Source organism: Balaenoptera borealis, assembly GCF_965194805.1.
Source record: "Balaenoptera borealis genome assembly, chromosome: 12".
In the NCBI taxonomy this organism is placed as follows: Eukaryota; Metazoa; Chordata; class Mammalia; order Artiodactyla; family Balaenopteridae; genus Balaenoptera; species Balaenoptera borealis.
In genome coordinates this window covers 56,492,631-56,516,190 of record NC_138869.1, presented here as the reverse complement: position 1 = coordinate 56,516,190, position 23,560 = coordinate 56,492,631, and the positions used below count along the sequence as shown (strand labels likewise).

Genomic DNA, 23,560 nt, shown 5'->3' with positions numbered 1-23,560 from the left:
CTCCCCACCTTTTTTTAATTCTTCAGCATTTTAAGATAAAGCAGTTAACTCCTCAGTAAGCTTCATTTTTGATGAAGAAAGCATTTGAGGTTGCCCAGCTCTTGGGGACAGGCTTTACAGAGTGGACTTTAAGTAAAGGATGCTGGGTCTTGTCAAATGGAGTGATGGCTGGTGGGGTGCACACTGGATCTTGATTAGGGAGAGAGCTCTGGGTAGGCAGGCATCACCTCTCCTGCTAGCAGGTTACCCCCTTTCCCCCTATGAACTAATCCCCTGCCTCCCATTCTGCAGGGTTTTAATGAACTGTGTTTAGTCTTCCTCGGGAAGCAGGCTGCCCGGCCGCCTGCATGCTTATCCTGTTACCTGCTGGATTTTGTGTTCCAGCCTAGCCAAGGACAAGAAACATTCAGGGAAGGAGTCCTTTTGCCCAAGGGCGGTTAGAACCTCCCTGAAAACTGTCTTGCTCCCTCTTGGGAAGGTGCAGAGCCAACCAAACCAGAAAGCAACCAGGGTGTGGACTCTGCCCACAGTAACACAGAACACCAGCCCTCCTTTGTGGAGGCGCTCCTGGATTTAATGTTATGCAAATAACATCAGATAATGTACTTTTTCTGTTAAGGTGCCTGGAGGTGAAATAAATAAAAAAGTGTCCTCAACTATTGGAGCAGAAGAATTAAAGTATTTTATGCAAAGAGCATTTTTAATGACTGCCTACTATGAGCTCGCTTACATTTCTCATTTCATTCTTCTTGTTTAAATCGGCCTTTTCCAGTTTAACAACGACTGGAGTTGATTAACCCCTGGGCTCCCTACCCCACAGAGATTCTGATTCTTTAAAACTGGGGTGGGGTTCCAATTTGCATTTTTAGCTAGCACCTTGGGGTTCTAATGCAGGTGGCCCCTTTGAGAGAGAGGTTTTAAGTGGTGCCCTAGGAGAGGAGATTTAAGGTCACAGCAGAGCCCCAGGCACACTTTTGTTTTTTGCATTAGCATTTTAACCCCAATTGTCAATACACCTGTTTATCAAAGGATGCCCTGATTTCAGCAGCCCTTGATAAAAATGATGCTCTAACATACTATTTGGTGTTTCACTTCAAGCTATGACATTACTGTCCCCTTCTCTGAGCCACTTTTGAAAAGAGGGTCAAGGGGTCCATTACTCCATATCCCCAAAGTTCTCCAGTCTTACTGACATCGGGATGAAAATCCAATTTCGGCAGGTTAACGAAGCGCTTTGGCCTGTGTTGGAGTGAAATGCCCCACAGTTGCTGCCCGCGGAACTGCGGAACTGCTAGGGACAAAAGCAGCTGGAACTAGGTTAGCCCCTCTGGGACGGAGCGCCAGGGCCAGAGTCTCGGTGTCCGCGCAGCCGTCCAGGGCGAGGCTGCGTCTGTTGCCAGGTCTTCAGCTGCTACTCCTGCTGCCAGTTGGCACCTCCTCTGTCTAAATAGAGCCGCATGGGAGCCACCTGGAGGCCTTCCAGGTACCTGTCTGACAGGCACGGGGCCCGCGGGGCCTGGTAGGCACTTAGGCTGCGAGGAGGCCGCAGGAGCATCTCAGGGCGGCTTGTCGGGGAGAGTAAGGGCCATCACCCCGTGCCCAGTCGGGGAGACCATGTAGCAGCCCCAAGAAAGCCCGGGCCTCCCCCCCCCCCCCGCACCGCCCCTTTGGGGGGGGTGCTGCACATTCAGCTTTCATTTTGGGTTAAGAAATAATCATTCTTTTAGAGCTGCACTGCTCTTCCTTGGGAAATTGATCTGTTAATATTATACCGTATCCCAGTTTTTTAAAATTCCATGTTGTGTCAAAAGACTAAGTCAGTAAGTAAAGCTCTTCTCTTTTTTCCCTCCTCTGTCTAGTTGTTTCATCCAGACTCTTTACAGTGGCAAAGGCCACCTTGATTGAATTCATCCACTGCCGCCCACCCCCAGGAGAGGAGTCTTTGACGAGTGCAGGGAGGAATGTGCTAAACAGGACACATCTTCCCCAAGTGTCCCTTTCATTTGAAGATTGTATTAAAGCAGCCACCACTATGCCATGGAGGGAGTACAGTGATTTTTAAGACAAGGCTGAAATGGTGAGCTTGTGGATGTGTTCCCCCAGACCCGCCCCCAGGGCTGCCATTTACTGCCCACTGTGAATTCCACTGCTTGGGTGGAGACTGGGAGATAGTGGCCCATACCCTGCTCCTGATACAGAACTAGACCTACAAAGATCTTGCGAAAAACCTAGGATTCCCTAGGGGCACAGAGGATGGAAGAATGCAGCTGCTGGCTGCTCTGCTCACAGCTAGTTTTCAGTCCCCATGTCCTTCATCTGTCTGAGCAGCTCCTGCTACTACTCCAGGGGTGGCTTCCTTCCTCCCTCCCTCCCTCCTTCCTTCATTTCATCATTCCTTTCTTTTTAAGTCTTGCCTACAAAGCAGTTAGCTCTTTTATAAACTGATATTTGTGCCTTTGGCACACTCTAGCAGGGTTGTAGGCAGTTGTTTAGGGTTATACATACAGACCTTAAAGCAGTGGGCACTAGGTACCTTGAGCTTTACATGCCATCACAAACCAGTTGTGCATATTGTGGATTAATAATATTAACATGCCCAGCCCCGTGAGGGAATAAAAATAAAGCCCCTTGGTGTCTTTCATGCAGTTTCTGGGTCACATTGCATACCAGCCATGTGACCTGGGCCAAACATCAGTCTCCACCATCTGTAAAATGGAGATGGGGTGGGTCATGGCTCATGAGTTGTGCTTTTTTTTTTTTTTTTAAATTATTTATTTATTTATTTATGGTTGGGTCTTCGTTTCTGTGCGAGGGCTTTCTCTAGTTGCGGCGAGCGGGGGCCACTCTTCATCGCGGCGCGCGGGCCTCTCACTATCGCGGCCTCTCTTATTGCGGAGCACAGGCTCCAGACGCGCAGGCTCAGTAGTTGTGGCTCACGGGCCCAGTTGCTCCGCGGCATGTGGGATCCTCCCAGACCAGGGCTCGAACCCGTGTCCCCTGCATTGGCAGGCAGACTCTCAACCACTGCGCCACCAGGGAAGCCCATGAGTTGTGCTTTTTAAACCTGTTGAGGCAGGGCGGCATCCAGCCCAGCGCCTGACTTACTATATCCATCGAGTTGGCAAGTATCCACCGAGTATCTGTGCTCCGTTAAATGCAGCCCCTTCCTCATGTGGCAGAGGAATGTGCTAATAACCAGACAGATCTGCCTTAGGGTCTGCCCCTTCCCCACAGCCTCTGAGTCTCAGCTCAGGTGGCTCTCCATATGGGGCTCTGCTCTTTTCTTTTTAGTTGTGATAGGACACCTCGTGGAAGGAATGTGTTTGGGTGTCCTTTATGCGAAAGTGGCAAAGCGCCACCTACAACTGTGTGACCTTGTGCAGGGTCGTTCCTCTCTCCCTTTGCCCCGGTTTCCTTATTTGTTGAGTAGGGATCAGGGTAGGTGCATTCCTGTATGCACAATCTGAAATGTTTTGAGTTTTGACAGTTGTGCACCTCGGGGTAGGGTGCGTTTCTCTCTGCCCTCTTGGTCGTATGGGGCGAGGAATCCTGCCAAGGGAGTTCCACAGGTCTGGCCCATCTGCTGTTACGTTTCTGCAGAAGTCAGCTAGTTTCCTCACTGCTATCCTGGTACTACCCCTCTGCCCCGGGGGGGGCATGGGGCCCTGAGTCATCGGGGCATCGGATTGTTGGAAATGTCTCTCTGAAGACACACGGAGATGGTTTTTGCTGATGCTTTGCCCCCTCTTCATCATTTCATATTCCTAAGGATTGCTTCTTTTCATGCTCCTTTTGGGAAATGAGGCTCAGAAATACAGTATACTGCATCCGTGAACAGGAGTATGAGATTACTTTCCCTTTGCCGGGTGTATAAACAATGCTGTGTGTTCTTCATTTTTACCCTTTGGCCACCAGTCCTGGCAGCTGGCTGAAGCCTGGGCCAGTAGCCAGGCTGCGGTGGAGCCAGTGGAGGAGCAGCTGGGACTCAAGGTGGCAGGAAAACCCAGGAAGCCAAGCAAAGCATCCTGTGGCTACAGCTCGCAGTGGTGGATGGGTTGCTGTTCCTTCCCTGACCCTGGCCGAGCTCCGCCGGAGGAGCCACGGCCCTGCCACCCGAGACCCACACCCCCCAACGCCCGCCACCTCCACCTCAGCCAGCGGGCTCCCTGCAGCCTCGGTGTCCGGGGTTGGGGGAGGGTTAAGACACTATTTTAAAAATTTCAAGGATTCTCTTGTTTTAGGAAATGGGATCCTGGGGATCCTGGCCCTGGAAGGTCAGCGGGGGGGCCTTAAGCAGAGAGTTGGGGAGATGGGCACAGTGACTGCAATTTAAAGGTAAAAGCTGTGCTTTGGGAAATGGGCCTCGGTTTGGACGGATCAGGTCAGAAGGTAGCAAGCAGACCTTTTCTTGTGGGGCTGAGGGAAGGTAGAGCTGAGTCCTCTGGTTGGCTTTGGACTATAAACCTGGCATTGGGATGGATCCCCTACTAGGACGGATTTGTAAGCATCCTGGCTAGAGAAAGGAGCCCGGATCGGGGGCGCTGGAGGGCTGAGTTCTGATACTTATTGCTATATTAACCACGCTTGTTTACCTGGACAAACAAGCCTCCTTCCACTCCGCTTTTTTGTCTCATGGAAGGGGCAGAGTTGAGTGCATTAACTGGATTCCTTTTTCTGTAAATTTACTTATTTATATTTTTGGCTGCGTTGGGTATTTGTTGCTGCGTGCGGGCTTTCTCTAGTTGGCGGCGAGCGGGGGCTACTCTTCATTGCGGTGCGCGGGCGTCTCACTGCGGTGGCTTCTCTTGTTGCAGAGCACGGGCTCTAGGTGCACAGGCTTCAGTAGTTGTGGCACGAGGGCTCAGTAGTTGTGGCTCGCAGGCTCAGTAGTTGTGGTGCACGGGCTTAGTTGCTTCGCGGCACATAGGATCTTCCCAGATCAGGGCTCGAGTCCACGCCTCCTGTGTTGGCAGGCCAGTTCTTAACCACTGCGCCACCAGGGAAGTCCTACCTTTTTCTTTTTAATAGTCAGGGACTTCTGAGAATCTGACACCGCGCACCCTCACAATTGTGGATGCAAATTGAGGGCTGCTCCCCTGTAATGTGTAAGATTTTATGGCTCAGGGACTTCCCTGGTGGTCCAGTGGTTAAGACTGTGCTGCCAATGCAGGGGGTGAGGGTTCGACCCCTAGTCGGGGAACTAAGATCCCACATGCCACGCGGCCAGAAACAAAACAAAACAAACAAACAAAAAAAGATTTTGTGGCTCAAAGCATTCTTAGGGGATGTCTTGAGTGCCTTTCAATCGAGATAGTCATCTGTTACCATGAAATTTTAAAAGTGGAACGGAACCCCACCCAGCCTGGACAGTGTCAGGATTGAGCCGCTGAGGCCCTTGGTGAGGAAGCCTTCCAGTCTCTGGGTTCTATGGGGGATGAGGTAGGTAAAGGGAGCAGAAGGGTGTTGAGGCCAGACTCTGCTTGTTTACAGTGCCAGCCCTGTGGCCAATCTGGGGTTTGTTTGAACAGGAGAATGTGATTAGAGGGTGAAAATGTGCATCATTAATTAGAAATATGAATTTTTGCATGTTTTGCTCTAAAAGCAAGCAAGCATTAGGGAGGGTGAAAAAAGCTAAGAGGAAAATTGTCTCCCAGAGGATTTTTGTAAGGCATTTCCCTCCCCACTCCTTGTGTTTGACCTATTTATGTACTTTCAGAGTGTTGATGTCATAGCATTTCAAAGGGATATTGTATGTCTGGACTGCTAACTTCTTTTAAGTAGGCCTGGAATATCCCCGTCTCCATTAATGACAGCATGGTTCCCTCCAGTAATGGAAATTGTCATAGAGTGTCTAGTCATCCAGATGACTGGGGTTATTCTCCCCCGATTCTGGACCCCCTTTGGCAACAGCTGGAATGTAATCAGCCAATAAAAATAGCCCGAAGGAAAACTGGCTTGTGTCGACTAATGTTCTTTGGATTCTAGAAACTATTTTAGGATGAACTGCTGAGTCTGAGTTAGGGAGGAAACCTTGCTCACCAGAGGTTTTTTTTTTTTTTTTTTAATCTTTTGACCTATTTATTAGTGAGGCTTTTGTAGGGGAGCCATTCCCTGCCCCATCCGCCTGTTTCTCTTGTGGGATTAATCATTTCCTTTTGACCTTGTGCTCTGCCCCTAACATGTTGCATTGATCAAATCCCGAAATCTCAAGTCATTTCTCCACCCCCACCAGCAACCCCATTCACATTAGAAAACCTGAGGGGGAGAGGGGGGGAGGGGTTTGAATAGAAAAAGTTACTTGTCAAAATACACAAGATGAGAAAAACATTATTAGTTTTTAAAAACAACCTTCTCCATCTTCCTGTTGTTTTAGGACTTTCATGAACAGGCCATTAAAAAAGCTCCCTTTCCCGAAGTGTGACTGGAAACGTCCCCAGTTCAACTCCTGCATTTTAAAACCTGTTTGACAGTTTTTCTTCGGGGGAATTGGGAAAAGTGTGTTCTTTTTTGATAGGCATTGGTTTCAATTCCATCCCCACCCCTGCTCCTACTTAAAAAAAAAAAAAATTCCCAAATCCTGAAATTTAAATTTCAGCCTACAGTGAGCAAAGAAAGTGAATTCAGTTGATAGATGAATGCAGTCGGTACTAGTTGAACGCAAACAATTAGCAGAAGAGCTGAGTCCATAAATAAGAAGCGTGTGCAGAGTTGACTTTGATTGTAGGCCTTCCTCCTCCTCCACTGAATTCACTCAGCTAGCAGAGAGTTGTTTGAAGTCTCTTAGTCGCTGTTACCTACACCTTTTCTTCTGACTGGTAACGATGTAGAGCTGGCAGCTTTGAGAGGGATGGGGCGATTCAGGTTTAAAGTAATTACCTCCTGTGTGACAATCCTAGAAATTTCCTTTTTGGAACTTAACGATTTCAGGGTGGCAAGTATTGAAGTTGCAAAAGAGAAAGAAAGGAAACCTCGTTTCACCATCCAGGCATAAACAACTGTCTCTTGGCGGGGAGGTGGGGAAGGAATTTTCTGTCAACTTCCCTCTTGCAGGACGGGAGGGAGATTGTGACTCTGAGGGAGTCGCTAGGAACAAAGGCTCCGTATTGGACCAGCCGCCATCTTGGACCCAGCTATTTTATGATTGGTCGTAAGCCTTGAACCAAATTGATCACAGATCCCCTTGGGGGGCGGGTAGCCTTTTGGATTGTGGGGCCTGAGTGAAATTAGGGGCAGTGTTGTGGCCTGAACTGGAGCCCTGGGGCACATCCTGGACAAGGACGTTGAGGGCCGTGCTCCTTCCCTCGGACCACAGGGCTGTGAGGGCTGGGAGATTGATGAATAGGTTCTTCAAGCTCTGCTGCCTGTTCACTAGGTTATGCCTGAGGGTGGGGGTTGTGTAGAAATTTGATGAGTGGTTGGGATAAACCCTCTGTAAGAGGGTAAGGGGCTCCATAAGAGCTAGGGGGAGGGTGGGGCCCTCAGAGGCGAGCGGTTAGGAGCAGAGGCCAAAGCAAGACAAAAACCTCTGCCCAGAGAGGTTTCGTCTTCCTGGGTTCATTTTAGGGTGTCTGGGGAATATGCTGTTAAAGTAAGACGTGTTCAACTTGAGTTTACTCTTGACCCATAGGCAGTGGGGAGCCATCAAGGGTTTTGTTGAGTTGGGGATTCATGAAAAAAAAAAAAATTGAGTTGGAGGATTGATGTTAGCAGTGGTTGTTGGCACGCAGGTTGCCTGTGCCACAGTATTACTAAACCCTAGATGGGTGGTGGGAGATTACAGAGGTGAGTTTTCCAAGGCTGTGGGGGAGGGAGTGTTGTCACCGTTAATAGAGGCGGCAAACCCCTGTGGTTTCTACATTGACGCTGGAGCCAGGCTCTGCCACTTTCTACTTGTGTCCTTGGGCAAGTCACTATCTATGCCTCAGTTTCTTCACCTGTAAAATGGATCCTAATAATACTCGCTAACCCATAAGGCTGTGATGATGATTAAACAAGTTTATGTGTGTACAGCATCTGGTCTAGGGACTGACCCCAGTAAACACTTCGAGACATGTTTGCCGTTATTAAATTCCTTCTGGCTCTGACGGTGCTTGGGTAAATGAACCTCAGGGGAGAGCGCTATGCTTCATTCGAGCCCCCTAATAGATGCCCTATGTGGAAACAAAAAAATATAGAAAACTAAGTGGCTGGTCATCCTAACCTAGAGTTAGCAGTTTGGTTTATATCATTTTTTTTCTGCCATGCCGTGGGGCTCGTGGGATCTTAGTTCCCTGACCAGGGATTGAACCTGGGCCCACGGCGGTGACAGTACCAAGTCTTCACCACTGGACCACTAGGGAACTCCCTGGTTTATATCATTCTTGATTTTATGGCTTAAAAGAAAGTGGGCACCCCTCCATTCCCCTATGAAGATCATACTGTGCGTACTATTTGTATTCTGTTTTTCACTTCGCATTATATCATGTTAATATCTGATATTAGTTATTTATTTAGTGTAAACTAATTAAACGTGTAGCTTATCTCAGCAAATATTTTAGGAATATGAGGGAATAGCAAAAAGTATTTACAAGTTCATTAGGTTCTAAATAACTACATTGGGACTTCCCTGGTGGCACAGCGGTTAAGCGTCCACCTGGCAATGCAAGGGACACAGGTTCGAGCCCTGGTCTGGGAAGATCCCACATGCTGCGGAGCAGCTAAGCCTGTGTGCCACAACTAGTGACCCTGCATGCCACAGGCTATGGAAGCCCCCGCGCCTAGAGCCAGTGCTCTGCAACAAGAGAAGCCACCGCAATGAGAAGCCTGTGCACCGCATCGAAGAGTAGCCCCCGCTCGCCACAACTAGAGAAAGCCCACACGCAGCAACGAACACCCGACGCAGCCAAAAATAAATTAATTAATTAAAAATAAATAAATAACTACATCAACACACTGCAGTTGGGCTTGGGTTGAAAAATACTACACAATAGTATCCTATGGCATCTAAGCACATTCAGGTACTCCTGAATTCTTGAACCTATTTTCTTCCTTCACTCGAATAGTAGCACACTACTCCTTCCTTATTTTCTCCTCAGTAGTGTATTTTGGAGTTCATTCCATGGATCATATTCTTTTTCATGGTTGCCCAGTAATCAATCTATTTAACAGTTGTTTAACTAGTCTCCTATTGGTGGACATTTAGTTTGCTTCCAATCTCAAACATGGTGCTATAAATCATCTTTTTTTCAAGGAAGTACCAAATTCCTAGCTGGATGGCTTGAATATAAAGCTTGTAAAGGTTCTTGTTGCTGGAGGAGTGATAAGTATGCCCTCTCTTTTTCCTGAGAAGAAATGGAGATTAAGGCTTTTCCTGAGAACCACAGTGGGCCGGGTTGAGAAATAGGATTATAGCTCTAGACCCACAGGAGTGTCAGATCTGGAGTTTGGTTTTGTCAGAAGTGTGTGGGAGACAGTGGCTTAGGGATGACCCCTGGAAAAACATCATTTTGGAAGCTTACTGGGGATTTTCACTCTCCTTTCCCCCACTTTAATGGTTTTCTACCATGTTCTGGGTAGTTATTTCTGGAGAACCACCTCTTCATAGACCTTGTCTCAGACATGGAAAGATGCTTCTGGGTGGGCTTAGGCTGTTGTGGCTCTGAGAGGTTGTGACCAGCTCTTGGGGTTTTAAGAATCTGCATTTTCCTCAGGCTCTCCCTCTGGCTGCTGCCTGATCAGGGTCTGGAATGGAACCCACGAATTGAATTTTGATGGAATTAGCTGTGGGCAGAGCTGGGAAGGAACCTTGACTATCTTATTCTATCCCTAGGCCTTACTGGAGAAGGGAAGAAGGCGTTATTTTCAGTGAAAAACTATTTTATCTTTTCTCATGGATAAGATCGAAATGGTGTTTTGATTATTGATTGTTTCTCATGACTCTGCAGTGTGCCTTTTGTCCTTGTTATTGAAGGTGGAAAGTCAGCTGGTCTGAAAGGTCCAAGGGGGCTGGCTCCCGTGGCTGGTGGTCCGCTAAGGCTGGCAGCCGGGGGTGCCTGGGTTCTCCCTGTGGCCTGGGTTTCTCAGGGCACGGCTGCTGGGCTCTGAGAGTGAGTGCTCCAACCAAGCACATCGAGGCTTATAGCGTGACCACCACGCCTCTGACTGGGCAAGGGAAGTTGCAAGACCAGCCCCAATTCAATCAGAGGGGAAGTAGATTTTATATTTTGATGAGAGGTATAGCAAAACATGTGCAACCATCTGCAGTTGCACACGAATGGCTTTTCCTGGAAAAGTTCATAAATTCACCCAGATATTACCTGCTAGCGATGAGAGCTGGATTTCCCTATCATAACCTAGACTTCTGTTCACATTTTAGACCTGCACACCTTGGAACAAATCTCCCACCGTCTCCTTCCCCTTCCACTTTCCTTGTTTTTTGTTTTGAAGTGGGGTGTTTTTCATCAGCAGTTAGTGAGATGGCTAAACAAGGTCAAACAGGTGGCCAGAACATCTCAGTTCATCTGGGGACCTGCTGCAGAAGTGCTGGCCGTCACCCCTTTTCTGTGTGTTCTGGTGGATATAGCGCCAACCCCTCACCTAAGTAGAGTTACTCAATTGTTTACTGAGCATCCATGTGCCAGACATGTAGGGGCTGGGAAGGAAACGTTGAACAAGACAGAATTCGCAGCGTTTGCAGTGCCTAAATTCCAGTGAGGAGACAGACCATGAACCAGTGAATAGATACTTTCAGGTAGTGAAAAGTGCTACAAAGAAAATTCAGCAGGGGAAGCCAGTGGTCAGGGGAAGTGTCTTCCTGAGGAAGTGATACTGAGACTTGAATGAACTGGGGAAGGGAGCCTTATATGGATGGGCGGTGGGGGGATGGTGGTGGTGGGCACAGTTCTCAGGCAAAGGGAACAGCAGGTGGAGTCCAGGACAGGTGGCGTCCGGGGTGACCCATCCAAACAGTGGCACGATGGGAGCCACTGGAGGGCTTCAAGGAGGGGGTGCTGTCTCTGACTTTAAAAGGTGCTCTCCCCGTGGAGAAGAGACTGACTGTAGGGCAGCGACGGTGGAATCTCAGGCAGAGTGAGAAGGTGTCTTGCGTTTCCCTGCCGGAGTCTTCCTTGTCTGGACCTTTTATCCCACCCATTCCTGTTTGCACTTTTAGACTAAACTCGGGCTTCCCTTCCTCCAGGAAATGTGCTGAGATTTACATCGAAGCCCCAGTGTTAGCTTTCTTCCCCCAGCCCTGAACTTGTTGGCCTTACTCATCATCCCTCCTGGTGGACTGTCACCTCTTTGAGGGGAAGGGCCTGGTGCCAGGAGCGGGTGCAGTAAGGAAATGTATGTGCCTGCCTTGGGGATTCATGTTGAACATATGACATCTGTTGGTAGGGCCTGAGAGAGGCTGATCTGACTGATGAGAGTGGAGGGGCAGGCAGGGTGGCTGCATAGGAGGTTGGAGACATGTACGAGTCAGAGGTGGTCTTCCAGTATGCCTTTTCCAAGCGTATTTACGGAGTCTCTCAACATTCCATTCAGTGGGCAAAGAAAGTCACAGCTCTGGTGAACACCAGCCCCAAAGGCCATTGGAGTGGCTTTATAGCCCTTATCAGTCCTGCCTTGCAAACATATCCAGCCCTGCAAACAGGTTCCTGGAGTTGATTTAACTTGCCTGGCCACTTACCAAGCTGGAGCCCTCCCAGGCAGGCCGCCACCCCCCTCTTTGCTGCTGGAACTGCCGGTCAGCATTTGCATTTCACGCACTTCTCTTACGAATTCTTCACCACCGCCCACGAGATGAAGTGTGTTCTCCCCATTTTATGGGTGGAAACAGCTCAGTGAGCCCACTTAACCAAAAGAGCTGGAGAAGGAAGGACCACATCAATATCTGAGCCCAGGTTTTTTGACTTAACAAAAAAGGTGACCCCAGGCTGTGCCCTGGTCTCCTTCCATGTCGTCCCCTAGAGGCCACCTACCCGCAACTCCCTCGTTCCCCCCGCCCTTGAGCTCCCAGCTAATTTTCCCCTCCAGTCTACTCCAGATTCTACCCTGCACTTGGACCAAGAACAGTGTGCTTCTCTGCTGGAGGTGTTCCTTTTGTTTGGACTTGTAAATCTTCCATTCCATCCTTTAAAAAAAAAAAAAAATCCCGTTATGCCATTCTTTCTAAGAAGCCATTTCTGACTTATCTGCCCCACCCCCAGGCCATGCAACTACAGTAAGTCCTATGAAGGGATTTGGTACTTCTCTGGGTGGCAGTTTTTCCTATCTGCCCTCATGTATTTTGGTTAGTTCCCCATTTGTCTTACTGATTCTGTCCAGTGGGTTTCCAAACTGGGTCATTTTTGAGAGTGAAGGAGGGTGTTGTTAATAATTATGCTTAGACAACAGGAACAGACTGGACTTCCCCATACTGACCACCCAAGACTTGTAGGAGATTGGAAACTTCTTGAGTTGTTTTTTAAACCTCCCAAGGCTCTTAGCTGAAAGCCTTGAGTCCAGTGTAAATGGTTTAAAAAAATCAGCAAATGTTGCAATGTATCTTTACTAGGACAGCTTTCCCTCTATGTTGGTTTTTTTTGTTGTTGTTGTTGAAGTGTGGTTGATTTACAGTGTTACGCTGATTTCTGCTGTGCAGCAAAGTGACTCAGTTATACACATATATACATTCTTTTTTTATATTCTTTTCCACTATGGTTTATTCTCTATGTTTTATAAATAGATCTACAAGTGCCTAAGTTTAGGTGTATTGAAGGAAAACAAGTTTCTGAAAAATAAAGAAAAATGTTGTTCAAAAAATCTGCAAACACCGCATACTTGTTAAGGACATCATGGCCTCAGAGACTACAACCTGTATTAAAGCTGTCTCTAAAATAGATGAAGTTAACATCCAGGAGGCAAAAAGGTTGGGAGAGCCAGGAGGTTCCCCGCGGCTGACCCAGAAGTGGACAGGCCAGCCCGAGACTCCCAGTGGGCCTCTTGCTTGGGGAAGGCCCTTGGAGTTCGAGGTGCAGTGGGTTCATGTGTAGAAGGACTGTGGAAGAGCCATCTGGGGCCAGAACTTCAAAATACAGCAATTTGAGGATCCATCCCAGACAAACGTCTGCATCTCCCTGGCCTTGCATCTCACCGCTCCTGGTTAGGTGCCAGCCAAAGTAAGGGCGACTCCCCGCTCCCTCTCCCACAGAGAGCCAAACGAAGCAGGTCAGAAGTTAAAAAACCCAAGGAGAGACCAATTTAAGGGCTGTTCCTTTATCATCCGCCTTGAACTTCAGCTTACATAACACTCCACCTGATGGTTTCCCAGCTCAGAGCTTGTACATTTTCTTTCCCCACCCTGTCAGGTCTAGCCTTTGAACTGGAGTTTATCCTTGAGGATCGGGCTTGGGGGGTGCTGGGGAGGTTCTGCCCCTCCCCTCCTGCGTCTCCTGGTTGCATTACCTGCTGGGTCAGGGTCAGCAGGCTGTCAAGTTCTATTGAACAGCGCGCAGGTGCAGTGCAAAGAGGTGAAGCTCAGGCTTCCTTTGTTGGAATGAAGTGGGATTTCTGATGAAGCTCCATCCATATCTGAGACCTGAATTTTTTCTCATTACCATTATTTTCTCATTACACCTTCATTCATGCATGATGAGTGGTCCTGGGAATTCAGGCTTCTAAACAGGAGTTTGACTCCAGTGGTTTTACCCGTAGTGTCCCCAGACGTTGATCTTTTTTCAGATTGTATCTTATTCCTGGTTAGTTGGCATTTCCCTGCCTGAAATCGCACTGCTGGCCCGGTGTTGGGGTTCCCTGACTCCTTGCCAAATCCTGCTGTAATTAGTGCTTTAGGACCGCAGCTGTCAGGATCTGTGCACACTGGTGGGCAGAGGGGTGGGTGAGCTCCAAGGGTTCAGGGCTTCATTGCTAGCCTGAGGTCTCCACTGCTCGCTGCAGTTTGGATTTTTTTCCCCTTGGGACGGGGGGAGGGAGCAAGACCCACCCTGTAGACTGCCTGGACCACAGAACCGGCCCCGGGGCTCCTATTCCTCCCCGTGTTGCCCAGCCCAGCATGGGTGACAGGTGACTCTTTAAATAAAGCTGGTCTCCCGGCCTGGCCTGGCTCTGTTTCATTTGTAGGGGTGTCCGTGGGATTAAGTTTCCTGTTGTTGGAGTTGAAGGAGGGTGTGATTTAAATTAATTGCCTAACAAAGTGCTAACTTGAAAAGGGTTTTAAAAAGAAATCCATTTCTTGATAAGACTGAGGCTTTTCCTTTCACTCTCAGCTGCTGCACTGGAGCTGTGGTTTGAGGCCCCTCTGCTCTCGGTCACAGAGGAAACTGTTGAGAAAGCCTCTGGTGATTCCTGAGGTGTCACGGGGGATAGAGGACTGTGTGTGTCTGCTCTCTGTTTGATGCTCTCCTTGATGGCAGCAGCTTTGAGGAGTGCCACCAGAGAGCCTAGGCTTGGGGCTCCACAGACACACGGGGAGCCCTCGCCCCAGCCCCACGCCGAGGGGCGGCCCTTACTGGCATTGAGAGAATTCACAGAGTCCATCTACTGCTTCCTTGATGGGCCCCCTCCCCAATTTAAATCATTCCTGCCTGTGAATAAGATTCCTACAGCATTAAATCACCTCCTGATTTGGAGGCAGTGCTTGGTAAGGTTAGCTGGCTCTTAAAATTGTCACCGGGTGTGACAGTGTCACACGGGGCCATCGGGGAAGGCCAGTGTTGGACCTGTGTTGCCCAAGGCAGCGGACAGCTGAGTAACGGAGACGCCCAGCTACTCGGGATTATAGAACTTGCCGAATTGGAGAGAGAGAGAAAGGAACAATTATATTGGGTTGTGCTGGAGGGATAAGATATGGCTAGTAATATTTCAAAACCTTTTTTGTTATGAATTTTCTTTTCTTACCTGAGTCTTTATTTCTGCTTCCCTTCTCCAGGTGAGTGCTTTCCCTTGCTTTACATCCACTTGTCCACATGATCTCAGCCATGCAGGCCACTGAGACCCTCTTTGCTACTTCAGGGGGGGTGGCGAAAGGTTGCGGGTACACGGCGTCACCCACTGTTTAAGAGGTGAGGACTGAGTTACGTGGCCACCTACAGTCTGGCCATTTTTTACAGTCAGCCTCTCAGCACCACCGATTCTGGTCTAGAACACAACAGATTAAAACTGGGCCTTGCTTTTGCGACAGGAAAACTGTGTATCTGTGTCAAAATCCATCTTTTCGTGCCTGATTTGAAAGTCTGTAATTTACGTGGGCGGTGATCTCCGTGTTGGAACAAATCTCTTTTATTTGCTGCTGGAAGCTGCCTGGATCACTCATTAGTACATCAGAGGTCAGGTGCAAGCCTGGGCGGCAGCTGAGACACTAATGATTTCGTAGGGCTTTGTGTGACCGCTGGCTGCCTGTGGGGCTGTAAATCGGACTCAGGGTTCTAATTTTTATCAAAACCTCCAGGGAGTTAGTCCGACTTGCCTCTTGTGAGATTAAACTTAAGATAATATTTATAGTGGAGGGCAAAGGAAAAATAATACCTAATGGGAACATTGTGGGAAGAATGGTAGTGACCTATTAGAAGTAAATTATGTGGGGCTATTGGAGTAACTCATTTATGGGCTCAAAGAGTATTTATTAGGTCTTTAGCTGTGAGGAACCCGTGCTGAGGCTGGGCTCCAAGCCTCACCCCACCACCACTAGGTGGTCGCTGGGAGGGTTTCCCCCTCACATATTATTTTTTAGGTATAATTTACATAAATAAAAAGTATACATTTTGACAATTCTTTTAAAATTTTTTGGTCATGCTGCACATCTTGCGGGATCTTAGTTCCCCCACCAGGGATCGAACCTGAGATATCCCCGCTGCCGCCATGGAAGCGCTGAGTCTTAACCACTGGACCGCCGGGGAGTTCCCCATTTTGACAATTCTATACACCTGTGTACCTACTCCTTCCACCAAGACAACATAACGACACATCCATGGCTCTGAAACATCTCCCATCTCCCTTGAGTTCCTTCCAGTCACCCGTTTCCACCTGCAACTTCTTTGATTTTTTTTCACCTTAGTTTTGCCTTCATAGAAATAGAATTATGCAGTATATGCTTTTTTGATTCTTATTTTTCCATCAAGCATCTGTGTGATAGCACAAAATCAGTAATTTGTTCTCATTGCTAAAAGTATTCTATTGTGTGGACGTATATACCTGTCTGTTTCTCTGTTGATAGGGAAGTTTGGTTTTTATTTTTGAACTGGAAGAATTTTTAAGCACCCACATTTTATTTAAGTCAACAAGTTTATTTGTGAAAAACCGTTTGGTAGGCAGTAACCCCAAACACAGTTCTGGTATGTTCCAGAGTGTCACTGAATGTCATGTAACTTGGATCTCTTGGAGGAAACCCCCCAGCACAGGGGTGTTACCTGCTCTTTTGTGTGGGCCATTGTTAAAGCCTTCCAGGAAGGAGAGAGACTGCAGGCTGTGGGCAGTCAACCCTGGTGGCCTTGGTGGTGGTGGCCAGCCATGACTGTGCCTCAAAGCTGTGTGGTTGGGCAAAGATACCAAGACTCCAGCCTGAAAACCAGAATCTGACCAGCAGGCAAATGAATAGTCCAAAGAGCGAAGGAGCTCTTGCAGGTTGGGTCCCCCCAGAGGTTTGGATGGAGAACTTGTTTATCAGCATCTGGGGAGGGAGCAGGATGGATACAGGCCCATGAGGAGGCTCTCAGTGATGCCAGCGAGGCTGCCGGGGGCCTGAGTATAGCCGGCTGGCATAGGGAGGGCCCTCAGGGTACTCGAAGTGAAGGGACAGAGACATAGCTCATCTCTGGAGTTTCCATGTGTATTGTCCCACACTGAGTATTTTGTGACATCCTGATTATTTATACCTTTATAAAACATGCTTCTTTGGGGGACTTTACAGAGGCTCTGAGAAGTGCTGACTGTAGCTCCACGTGGGAAGCGCTGTCTTCTGCCTGCTCTTTTTCCTACCCTCCTCGTCACCTCGACCTCTGCCCTTAGAGCTCCCTTGGAGGATTCTCCTGCCCTGAAAACCCAGCTGCACAGTCCCCGAGTATCGTCAGGATCCCAGAAAAACACACACACCTCGGTTGTATGTCCTTCCTTGCCTCCTAAAGGCCGTGTTTGAGTCAGATTTACTGCTGCAGCCTCAGTTTTAGGAGGGGAGCTATGGTAAGAAATATTTGTAAGGCTCTTTTGTCTATGACTCTGGCAACACTGGAGGAAGGCGGTTTGTGTCATTGTTCTCTGGGGCTTCAGTGCTACAGGGGAAGTGGTTTCCTTTCTAGGATGAACTCATTTTTATGCTTTTTAATAATTCTGACAGTTTTCTGAGCCAAAAATTGAGGTTTGTTTTTTTTTTTCTCTTTTACCAAATCTGCAAGTGAGCTTAGCCAAATTCAGTCATTTAACTGTAGAAACAGAACTTACTCCTTTAATTACCTGTGGCTTTTTATAAAAAGGCAATGGTTCTGCTTTTTGCACATGTTAATATTAGAAGCTGTGTGCCCAGGGAGGGTTCTTCCTGGAGGAGGGCCCTGAGACAGGGAATATAAAGTATAAGATATAAATACTGATGGAATATAAAGTGGGGATCCTGTGTGCCTGGCTCTGGGGTGTTGGGACCTGTTCCCACAACAGCGGGAGGCACTGGAGGAGCTGGGTCTTGCTGGGTGGTACGTGGTGGTTGGTCGGTGTTGGGAAGCAGTGGTCATTGGCAGTGTGAAAATTTTCTTCTGAAAAATAGGAAAGGGATCATGATGTGGCTTTCGGAGTGGCACAAAAACCTCCGGGGAACAGCATGGGACGTTCAATCATCATTGAACTATGCTTTCCCTTGGTACCAGCAACCACATTGAGTCTAAAGTTGTTAAGAGCTGGGAGTTCCCTGGCGGTCCAGTGGTTAGGACTCGGCACTGTCACTGCTGTGACCTGGGTTCGATCCCTGGTTGGGGAACTAAAATCCTGCAAGCCACGCGGCTCAGCGCAGCCAAAAACAAAAAAAGTTGTTCGAGCTGATAGCATTCCTGTTTCCAACCCTTCCTTTTCAAATTTGCCTTGTCCACAGGAGACAAAAAATTTGGCCTAGAAGTGCTCTGACCCCACTTGTACACCCACATGTACACCCCCATCCCACTCTACCACCCGGTAGTCTTAACTCCTCTTGCCTGTTGAGCCCAGGAATGACTCTTGTTCAGCTAGCTGGCCTGGCAGGTCTTTAACCCTAGCCCTTGAGATTAGATGTGCCTTGACATTCAACGTTTATGATTTTGGAAAGTTTATACTGTGTAACAGCACCACAAAATAATGAATATTAGCAGTTCTTCAGTGAAATATATGAAAACTCACACTAAATGGTATAGATAAAAATTTGAGATCATTTTCACACCAGTTCAGGTTTTGCTGCCAAACAGCTTGTGTAAACACTTTTGGTCTCCAGATCTGTTGAATTTGGGGATTTCAGAATGGGGTTCTGGGCTTGTATGGGGCTGCCCATGTTTGTTTCACCGGGTGTTTGAATGATACCCTCTGGGACTCCCCTCTTCCTTTACACTGCCTGAGACCACCCTCACTGTCCAACTCTGGAATCATCCCAACAAGCGGGCCCACTCGCCTCTACCCTTGTGTTTTGGAAAATCTAGCAGCCAATCCTGAGCACACAAAACACAAGCCTTGCTTTCTTGCTGCTCCTCTGGGGCTTCTTTTCAGTCTCAGCCTCCACCTTCCACCTTCCAGCCAAGCAGAGTGGACCTGGACTCCCAGTCCCACATTGCCCGGCTCCTTGGCGTCCCCATGCCGGCCTTTCGTGTAGGTCTGATCTTGTTTGGGAACAGAAATTGGCACTTGACAACCTTTGTTCTTCACATGAATGGAGGTTGACCTGACCTCAAGTTATTAAATTTGAGAAACCTTACTGTCCACACACATGCAAGTAGATTTTTTTCTTCTGATCATCAAATGATGTAGCAGTTGAATATATTATCAAATTGACAATTCTGGGCTTTGTAAAGAACAATATAAAAGGATATTCACTGCGGCATTGCTTGTGAGTTTTCAAAAATCAGGGAACAACATTAAAATCCTATCATCTTCAGGCGACATACCATGCAACCACTCATAAAACAGGCAGCCCAACTCAAAACATTCTCCCAGTTAATATAATTAAGTGAAAAGGTCTAGTATAATGCTCTCCTATTTGTGTCTTTAAAAAGTTCACCTATGTATAGAATATAGCATATTTTTGGATGATTACGTTAAAAAGTAGAAACAACTGAAAAATTGGGGCAGATTTTTTTTAATTAATTAATTTATTTATTTATGTCTGCGTTGGGTCTTCATTGCTGCACGCAAGCTTTGTCTAGTTGCAGCGACTGGGGGCTACTCTTCCACGGGCTTCTCATTGCCGTGGCTTCTCTTGTTGCGGAGCATGGGCTTCAGTAGTTGCAGCACCTGGGCTCCGTAGTTGTGGCGCACGGGCTTAGTTGCTCTGAGGCATGTGGGATCTTCCTGGACCAGGGATAGAACCTGTGTCCCCTGCATTGGCAGGTGGATTCTTAACCACTGTGCCGCCAGGGAAGTCCCTGGGGCAGATTTTTTAAAAACGACTTGCACCTGTGTATCTTCTTGCATTAAAAATGCATGTGTGTTCCCTAACTTGTCTTAAAAAGTTTCTGACTCCTTTCCCCCAGAAAGAAGTAACTTGTCCACAGCTGGACTCTGCTGTCTTGAGCTGGTGGTGATTGTGTAAGAAGGAGGGTCCCGATTCCTTTCTTTCACCTCTTCCCAGGCCCCCCAAGACCACAGCTCTGTGGCAGCACATGGCCAGAGATGTAGGAGGGCTTCTGCGAGTTTGAGAACACCGGCATTCAATGTATTTTCCCTAAATCAAGTAAAGCTTGGTTTTGGTGGTGTTGGATAGACTTAGTTGCGTGGCTGGACTTTACTCCTTGAATTTGGTTTACCATATTTTTAATAGGAGAGCCTGCCGAGTGTTACATACAGATAAGGCTTCTGGTTGTCACCAGCCCACCTCCCCTTCGTGTCTGTAGTGGTGGGTGGAGACCTCCTTCTGTCTAGGCCTGAGTTTGTGGGAGGACACATGTCCCCAGTCATTTTAAGGGATGTCAAAGAAATCTCAAAAAATAAGTTTATAGCAGTTAATATTTATTATTTCAGTTGGGGGATCTTGACAATGAGAGGCCCCCTCCATACTTTTCTGTTTACACTTCTCACTGATGTGGATAGTTGTATTTTAACCTGGTGCTCCAACATGAGTGAGTGTGTGTGTGTGTGTGTGTGTGTGTGTGTGTGTGTGTGTGTGTGTGTTCCTTGTTGGATCACACATATCAATAATATAAAACGTAGAACATTCTTGTTCATTAACAGAGCACTTTATTTAAGCCCTGGCTAAGGTAAACCTGCCTGCTTGGTATTTTTATTTATTTATTTATTTCCTCTACCCCACCCCCCACCCCCCACCCCCATTCCTCTCCTGCTGGGCTCACATTCCTAGGTCTTTGTCTCCGCCTGGTATTTTAGAAATTTTGGGAGAGGAAGGCAGTGGGTGGGGCGTGTTCTGGAAGCTGGGGGCAGGGGAGAGGGTGGTCACTTGCAAGGTCAGAGGTCAGGCCTGCCCCATTCAGCTGGGCAGCCAGATTGTCGCCATGTGGGGGGGAGGGGGCGTGTCCACACATCTGCCCGGGAAGCCCCAAACGGGCAGCTCAGGCCTTGGAATTCCTGCCGCCAGAGGATTGCTCCTTCCCAGAGCCACAGTTCATGGCCTCTGCCACATTTCTTTCTGGCGGTGGGTCCTCTGAACAGTCATCCAGTTTATTCTTTTAAAATAACCTTAAGTAAGCTGGTTCAGAGAGAGTTGCACCCATGCACACCCGTGTGCACCTTTGCCTATTCACCGAGTTTCATAAGCTCTAAAATTGTAAGTTTTTGACCTTAGAAATTGCCAGGTGAGTGAGATGTGGAGCTTCTAAATGGAATGTGACATCTTCCCAAAGTTTTACTCTGATATTTCACTAGAAAGTTTCCAAAATGTGGGACTTCCCAGGTGGTCCAGTGGTTAAAACTCCATGCTTCCACTGCAAGGGGCCCAGGTTTGATCCCTGGTCAGGGAAACTAAGGTCCCACGTGCCGAATGGAGCGGCCAAAAAAAAATTTTACAAAATGTGATCTCATTTTCAGGTTTTAGACAGTGTGTTCTTTTTTAAAAAATCAACAGTTAATTAAAAGCACCACTGAGGCTCTGCTTTTACCCACTTATACTGTCACCCCCATCCCCACCCCTGTGGTCCTATAGTCAGCCTGGAACGGCAGAAGCACTGGCACTTCCAAGATCACAGGGTGTTCTAGGTGCTTAGAGCTGCGTCAGTCCCATGTGAAACACTGTCAGGTGGGGTCACATCCCAGGACCCCCGTTTACCCATTTTAGAGATACCTGGGCTCTCCAGGCTGGACATGCGGGGGCCTGCAGCCTAAGGTTCTTCCCCACTCGCAGGAGCCCACAGACTCCTAAAGCAGGGGGACACTAGTCAGTCCACACCGTTGTCCAAGAAAAGGTAACTCCTGAGCAGAGGTAAAGAGAAGATTGCTTAGCTGTTTGGTAAGAGCAGGGAGCCTTCTGCCAGGAGATTTTCACACTTCACATTAGCAGGAGTGATCCCTTTATTCCCGTGACAAATGGAGGGAGCAGAGGGGAGGGATGTGGTTGAGTCGTGGAAACTGGCTGGAGAATTGCTTTAGCACCATGTCGTAAAATGAGTGTCGGGGAATTTCCCCACATTTATCCAGTTTAGCATTTTTCGGTTAGTATCTAAGGCTGGCTTGGGAATTTTAGATTCATCAAATGAGAAAGATTAGATAGTCTCTAAATGGTGGACCTTCTTCAAAGAGTGATTAGCCTTCACAAAGGAAGGCAGATGCCTCCTGGGTTCCGTCTCCCACGGCTGCTGGAAACGTACAGCACGGGACAAAAATCGGCACTAAAGTTACAAACCCGATCACGTTTCCCTCCTGTAAAATAAGGTCCAGAAAACTTGCCGTATCACAACCATTTCTTCAAAGTAGGAACGTGATATCCTAAGTCTTTCCTTTTTCCATTCCTGGATCCCAGAGTTCCCAGAGAAGCAACCTAACCCCTGCTGGCTCACACACCCCCTACGTGGAGCAGCCTGTTTGGCTGACAGTCATTTGGGCAGTCATTTCCTCGTGGACGCGCACTACGCCGAGACTTTGGTCTCTGGAGAATGAGAGGAGCCGCGTTCTCGATCTGCCCCAGGCCCTTTCTGTGTGGGACTTTCAGCCTAATAGGAACGAACTTTCTGGGTCTCTGTGCTTTGTGCTTTGGACAGGGTAACCAGCCTCCATGCGTTGGGACCAGCCCTTGCTCCCTGTGCAGCCTCTTCACCTCGAGATGAGTGCTTGTGTATGTGAAAGACACCCCCCCCACCCCCCGACACACACACATGCTCCCTTCCCTGTCTGTCGAGTGTTGGCTCGCTTTCCTTCACCCCAGGTGTACCAGAGGCAAACTGAAGCTCTGCTCTTGAAAGCAAGCCAGCAAACATTTATAGACAGTGGCCCTAAGTGCCGGCTCTGGGGAGGGATGCAACGGGACTGGCCCCGTTCTGTGCCAAGGAGCTTTGGCTCCTGAGACCTCGGCTCTCAGCAGGTTTATCAGCAGGTGGAGGTGGTGCCAAGCTGCTCCCCCCCACAGCACGCAGGGCCCCAGGGAGGCACAGAGCATCCAATAAAGCGGCGCTCTCAGCACCGGCTGCCTCCCAGGGTCAGCCCCTTGGAACAACTTGGCAGGAAGAAGAAAGACAAGAAGCTGGCTGACTTTACCATTAGCCTTTGGCCTCTGTTCCGGAAGCTTAAGCCCGCACCTTGCTTGAGTGCCTTGGGTGCGCTCGTGTCCTTGATGGGGGGACGGTGGCAGCCAACTGCCGTGTGAGGGGGATTGATCCTGGCCCCCAGCCTGGTTTCCACCCCAGAGCGTGGGGTGGCAAGAGGAACTTGTCGATTTATCCTTTCATTCCGGCCACCAATCTCAGACCAGGGAGACAATCAATCTTGGAACCTTTCTGGGTAATTAATCTCAGATACAGGGAAATCTCTTATGGAGGATGATTGTTTTCTTTTGTTTTTGTTTTAAATAGTTTTATTCATATGACTGTATAATTATTGTCAATTACTAAGGTCAATTGATGAGCACCACATTTTTAAAAATTTTTTATTTCTTTTTTTGGCCACACTGCGCGGCATGCGGAATCTTAGTTCCCCAAGCAGGGATCGAACCCGTGCCCCCTGTAGTGGAAGCGCAGAGTCTTAAGCACTGGACCCCCCAGGGAAGTCCCTGGAGGATCATTTTGTTTCATCTTTGCCTTTGCGGTGTCTCAGTTGTGGTTGTGAATGGAACTGGAGTAAAACGAGGGGGTGTTGGTTGTTTTTTCTTTGGGTGGGGATGGGGGGAGCAAGTTGTCCTCACAGTTGCCTGCAGGGCTCCCGCTCCCTATGGGGTGTGCTTGTTTATTGTGGGGTCCTGGGATGCAGGGCACCCCGCCACGCA

General features: G+C 48.3%; 1 protein-coding gene across 1 annotated transcript in view; it reads left to right on the top strand.

The window, feature by feature from the left end:
• TRIM71 (tripartite motif containing 71) overlaps positions 1-23,560 on the top strand; it is a 67,554-nt gene that overhangs the window by 23,826 nt on the left and 20,168 nt on the right. The gene's annotated exons all lie outside the window — the stretch shown is intronic.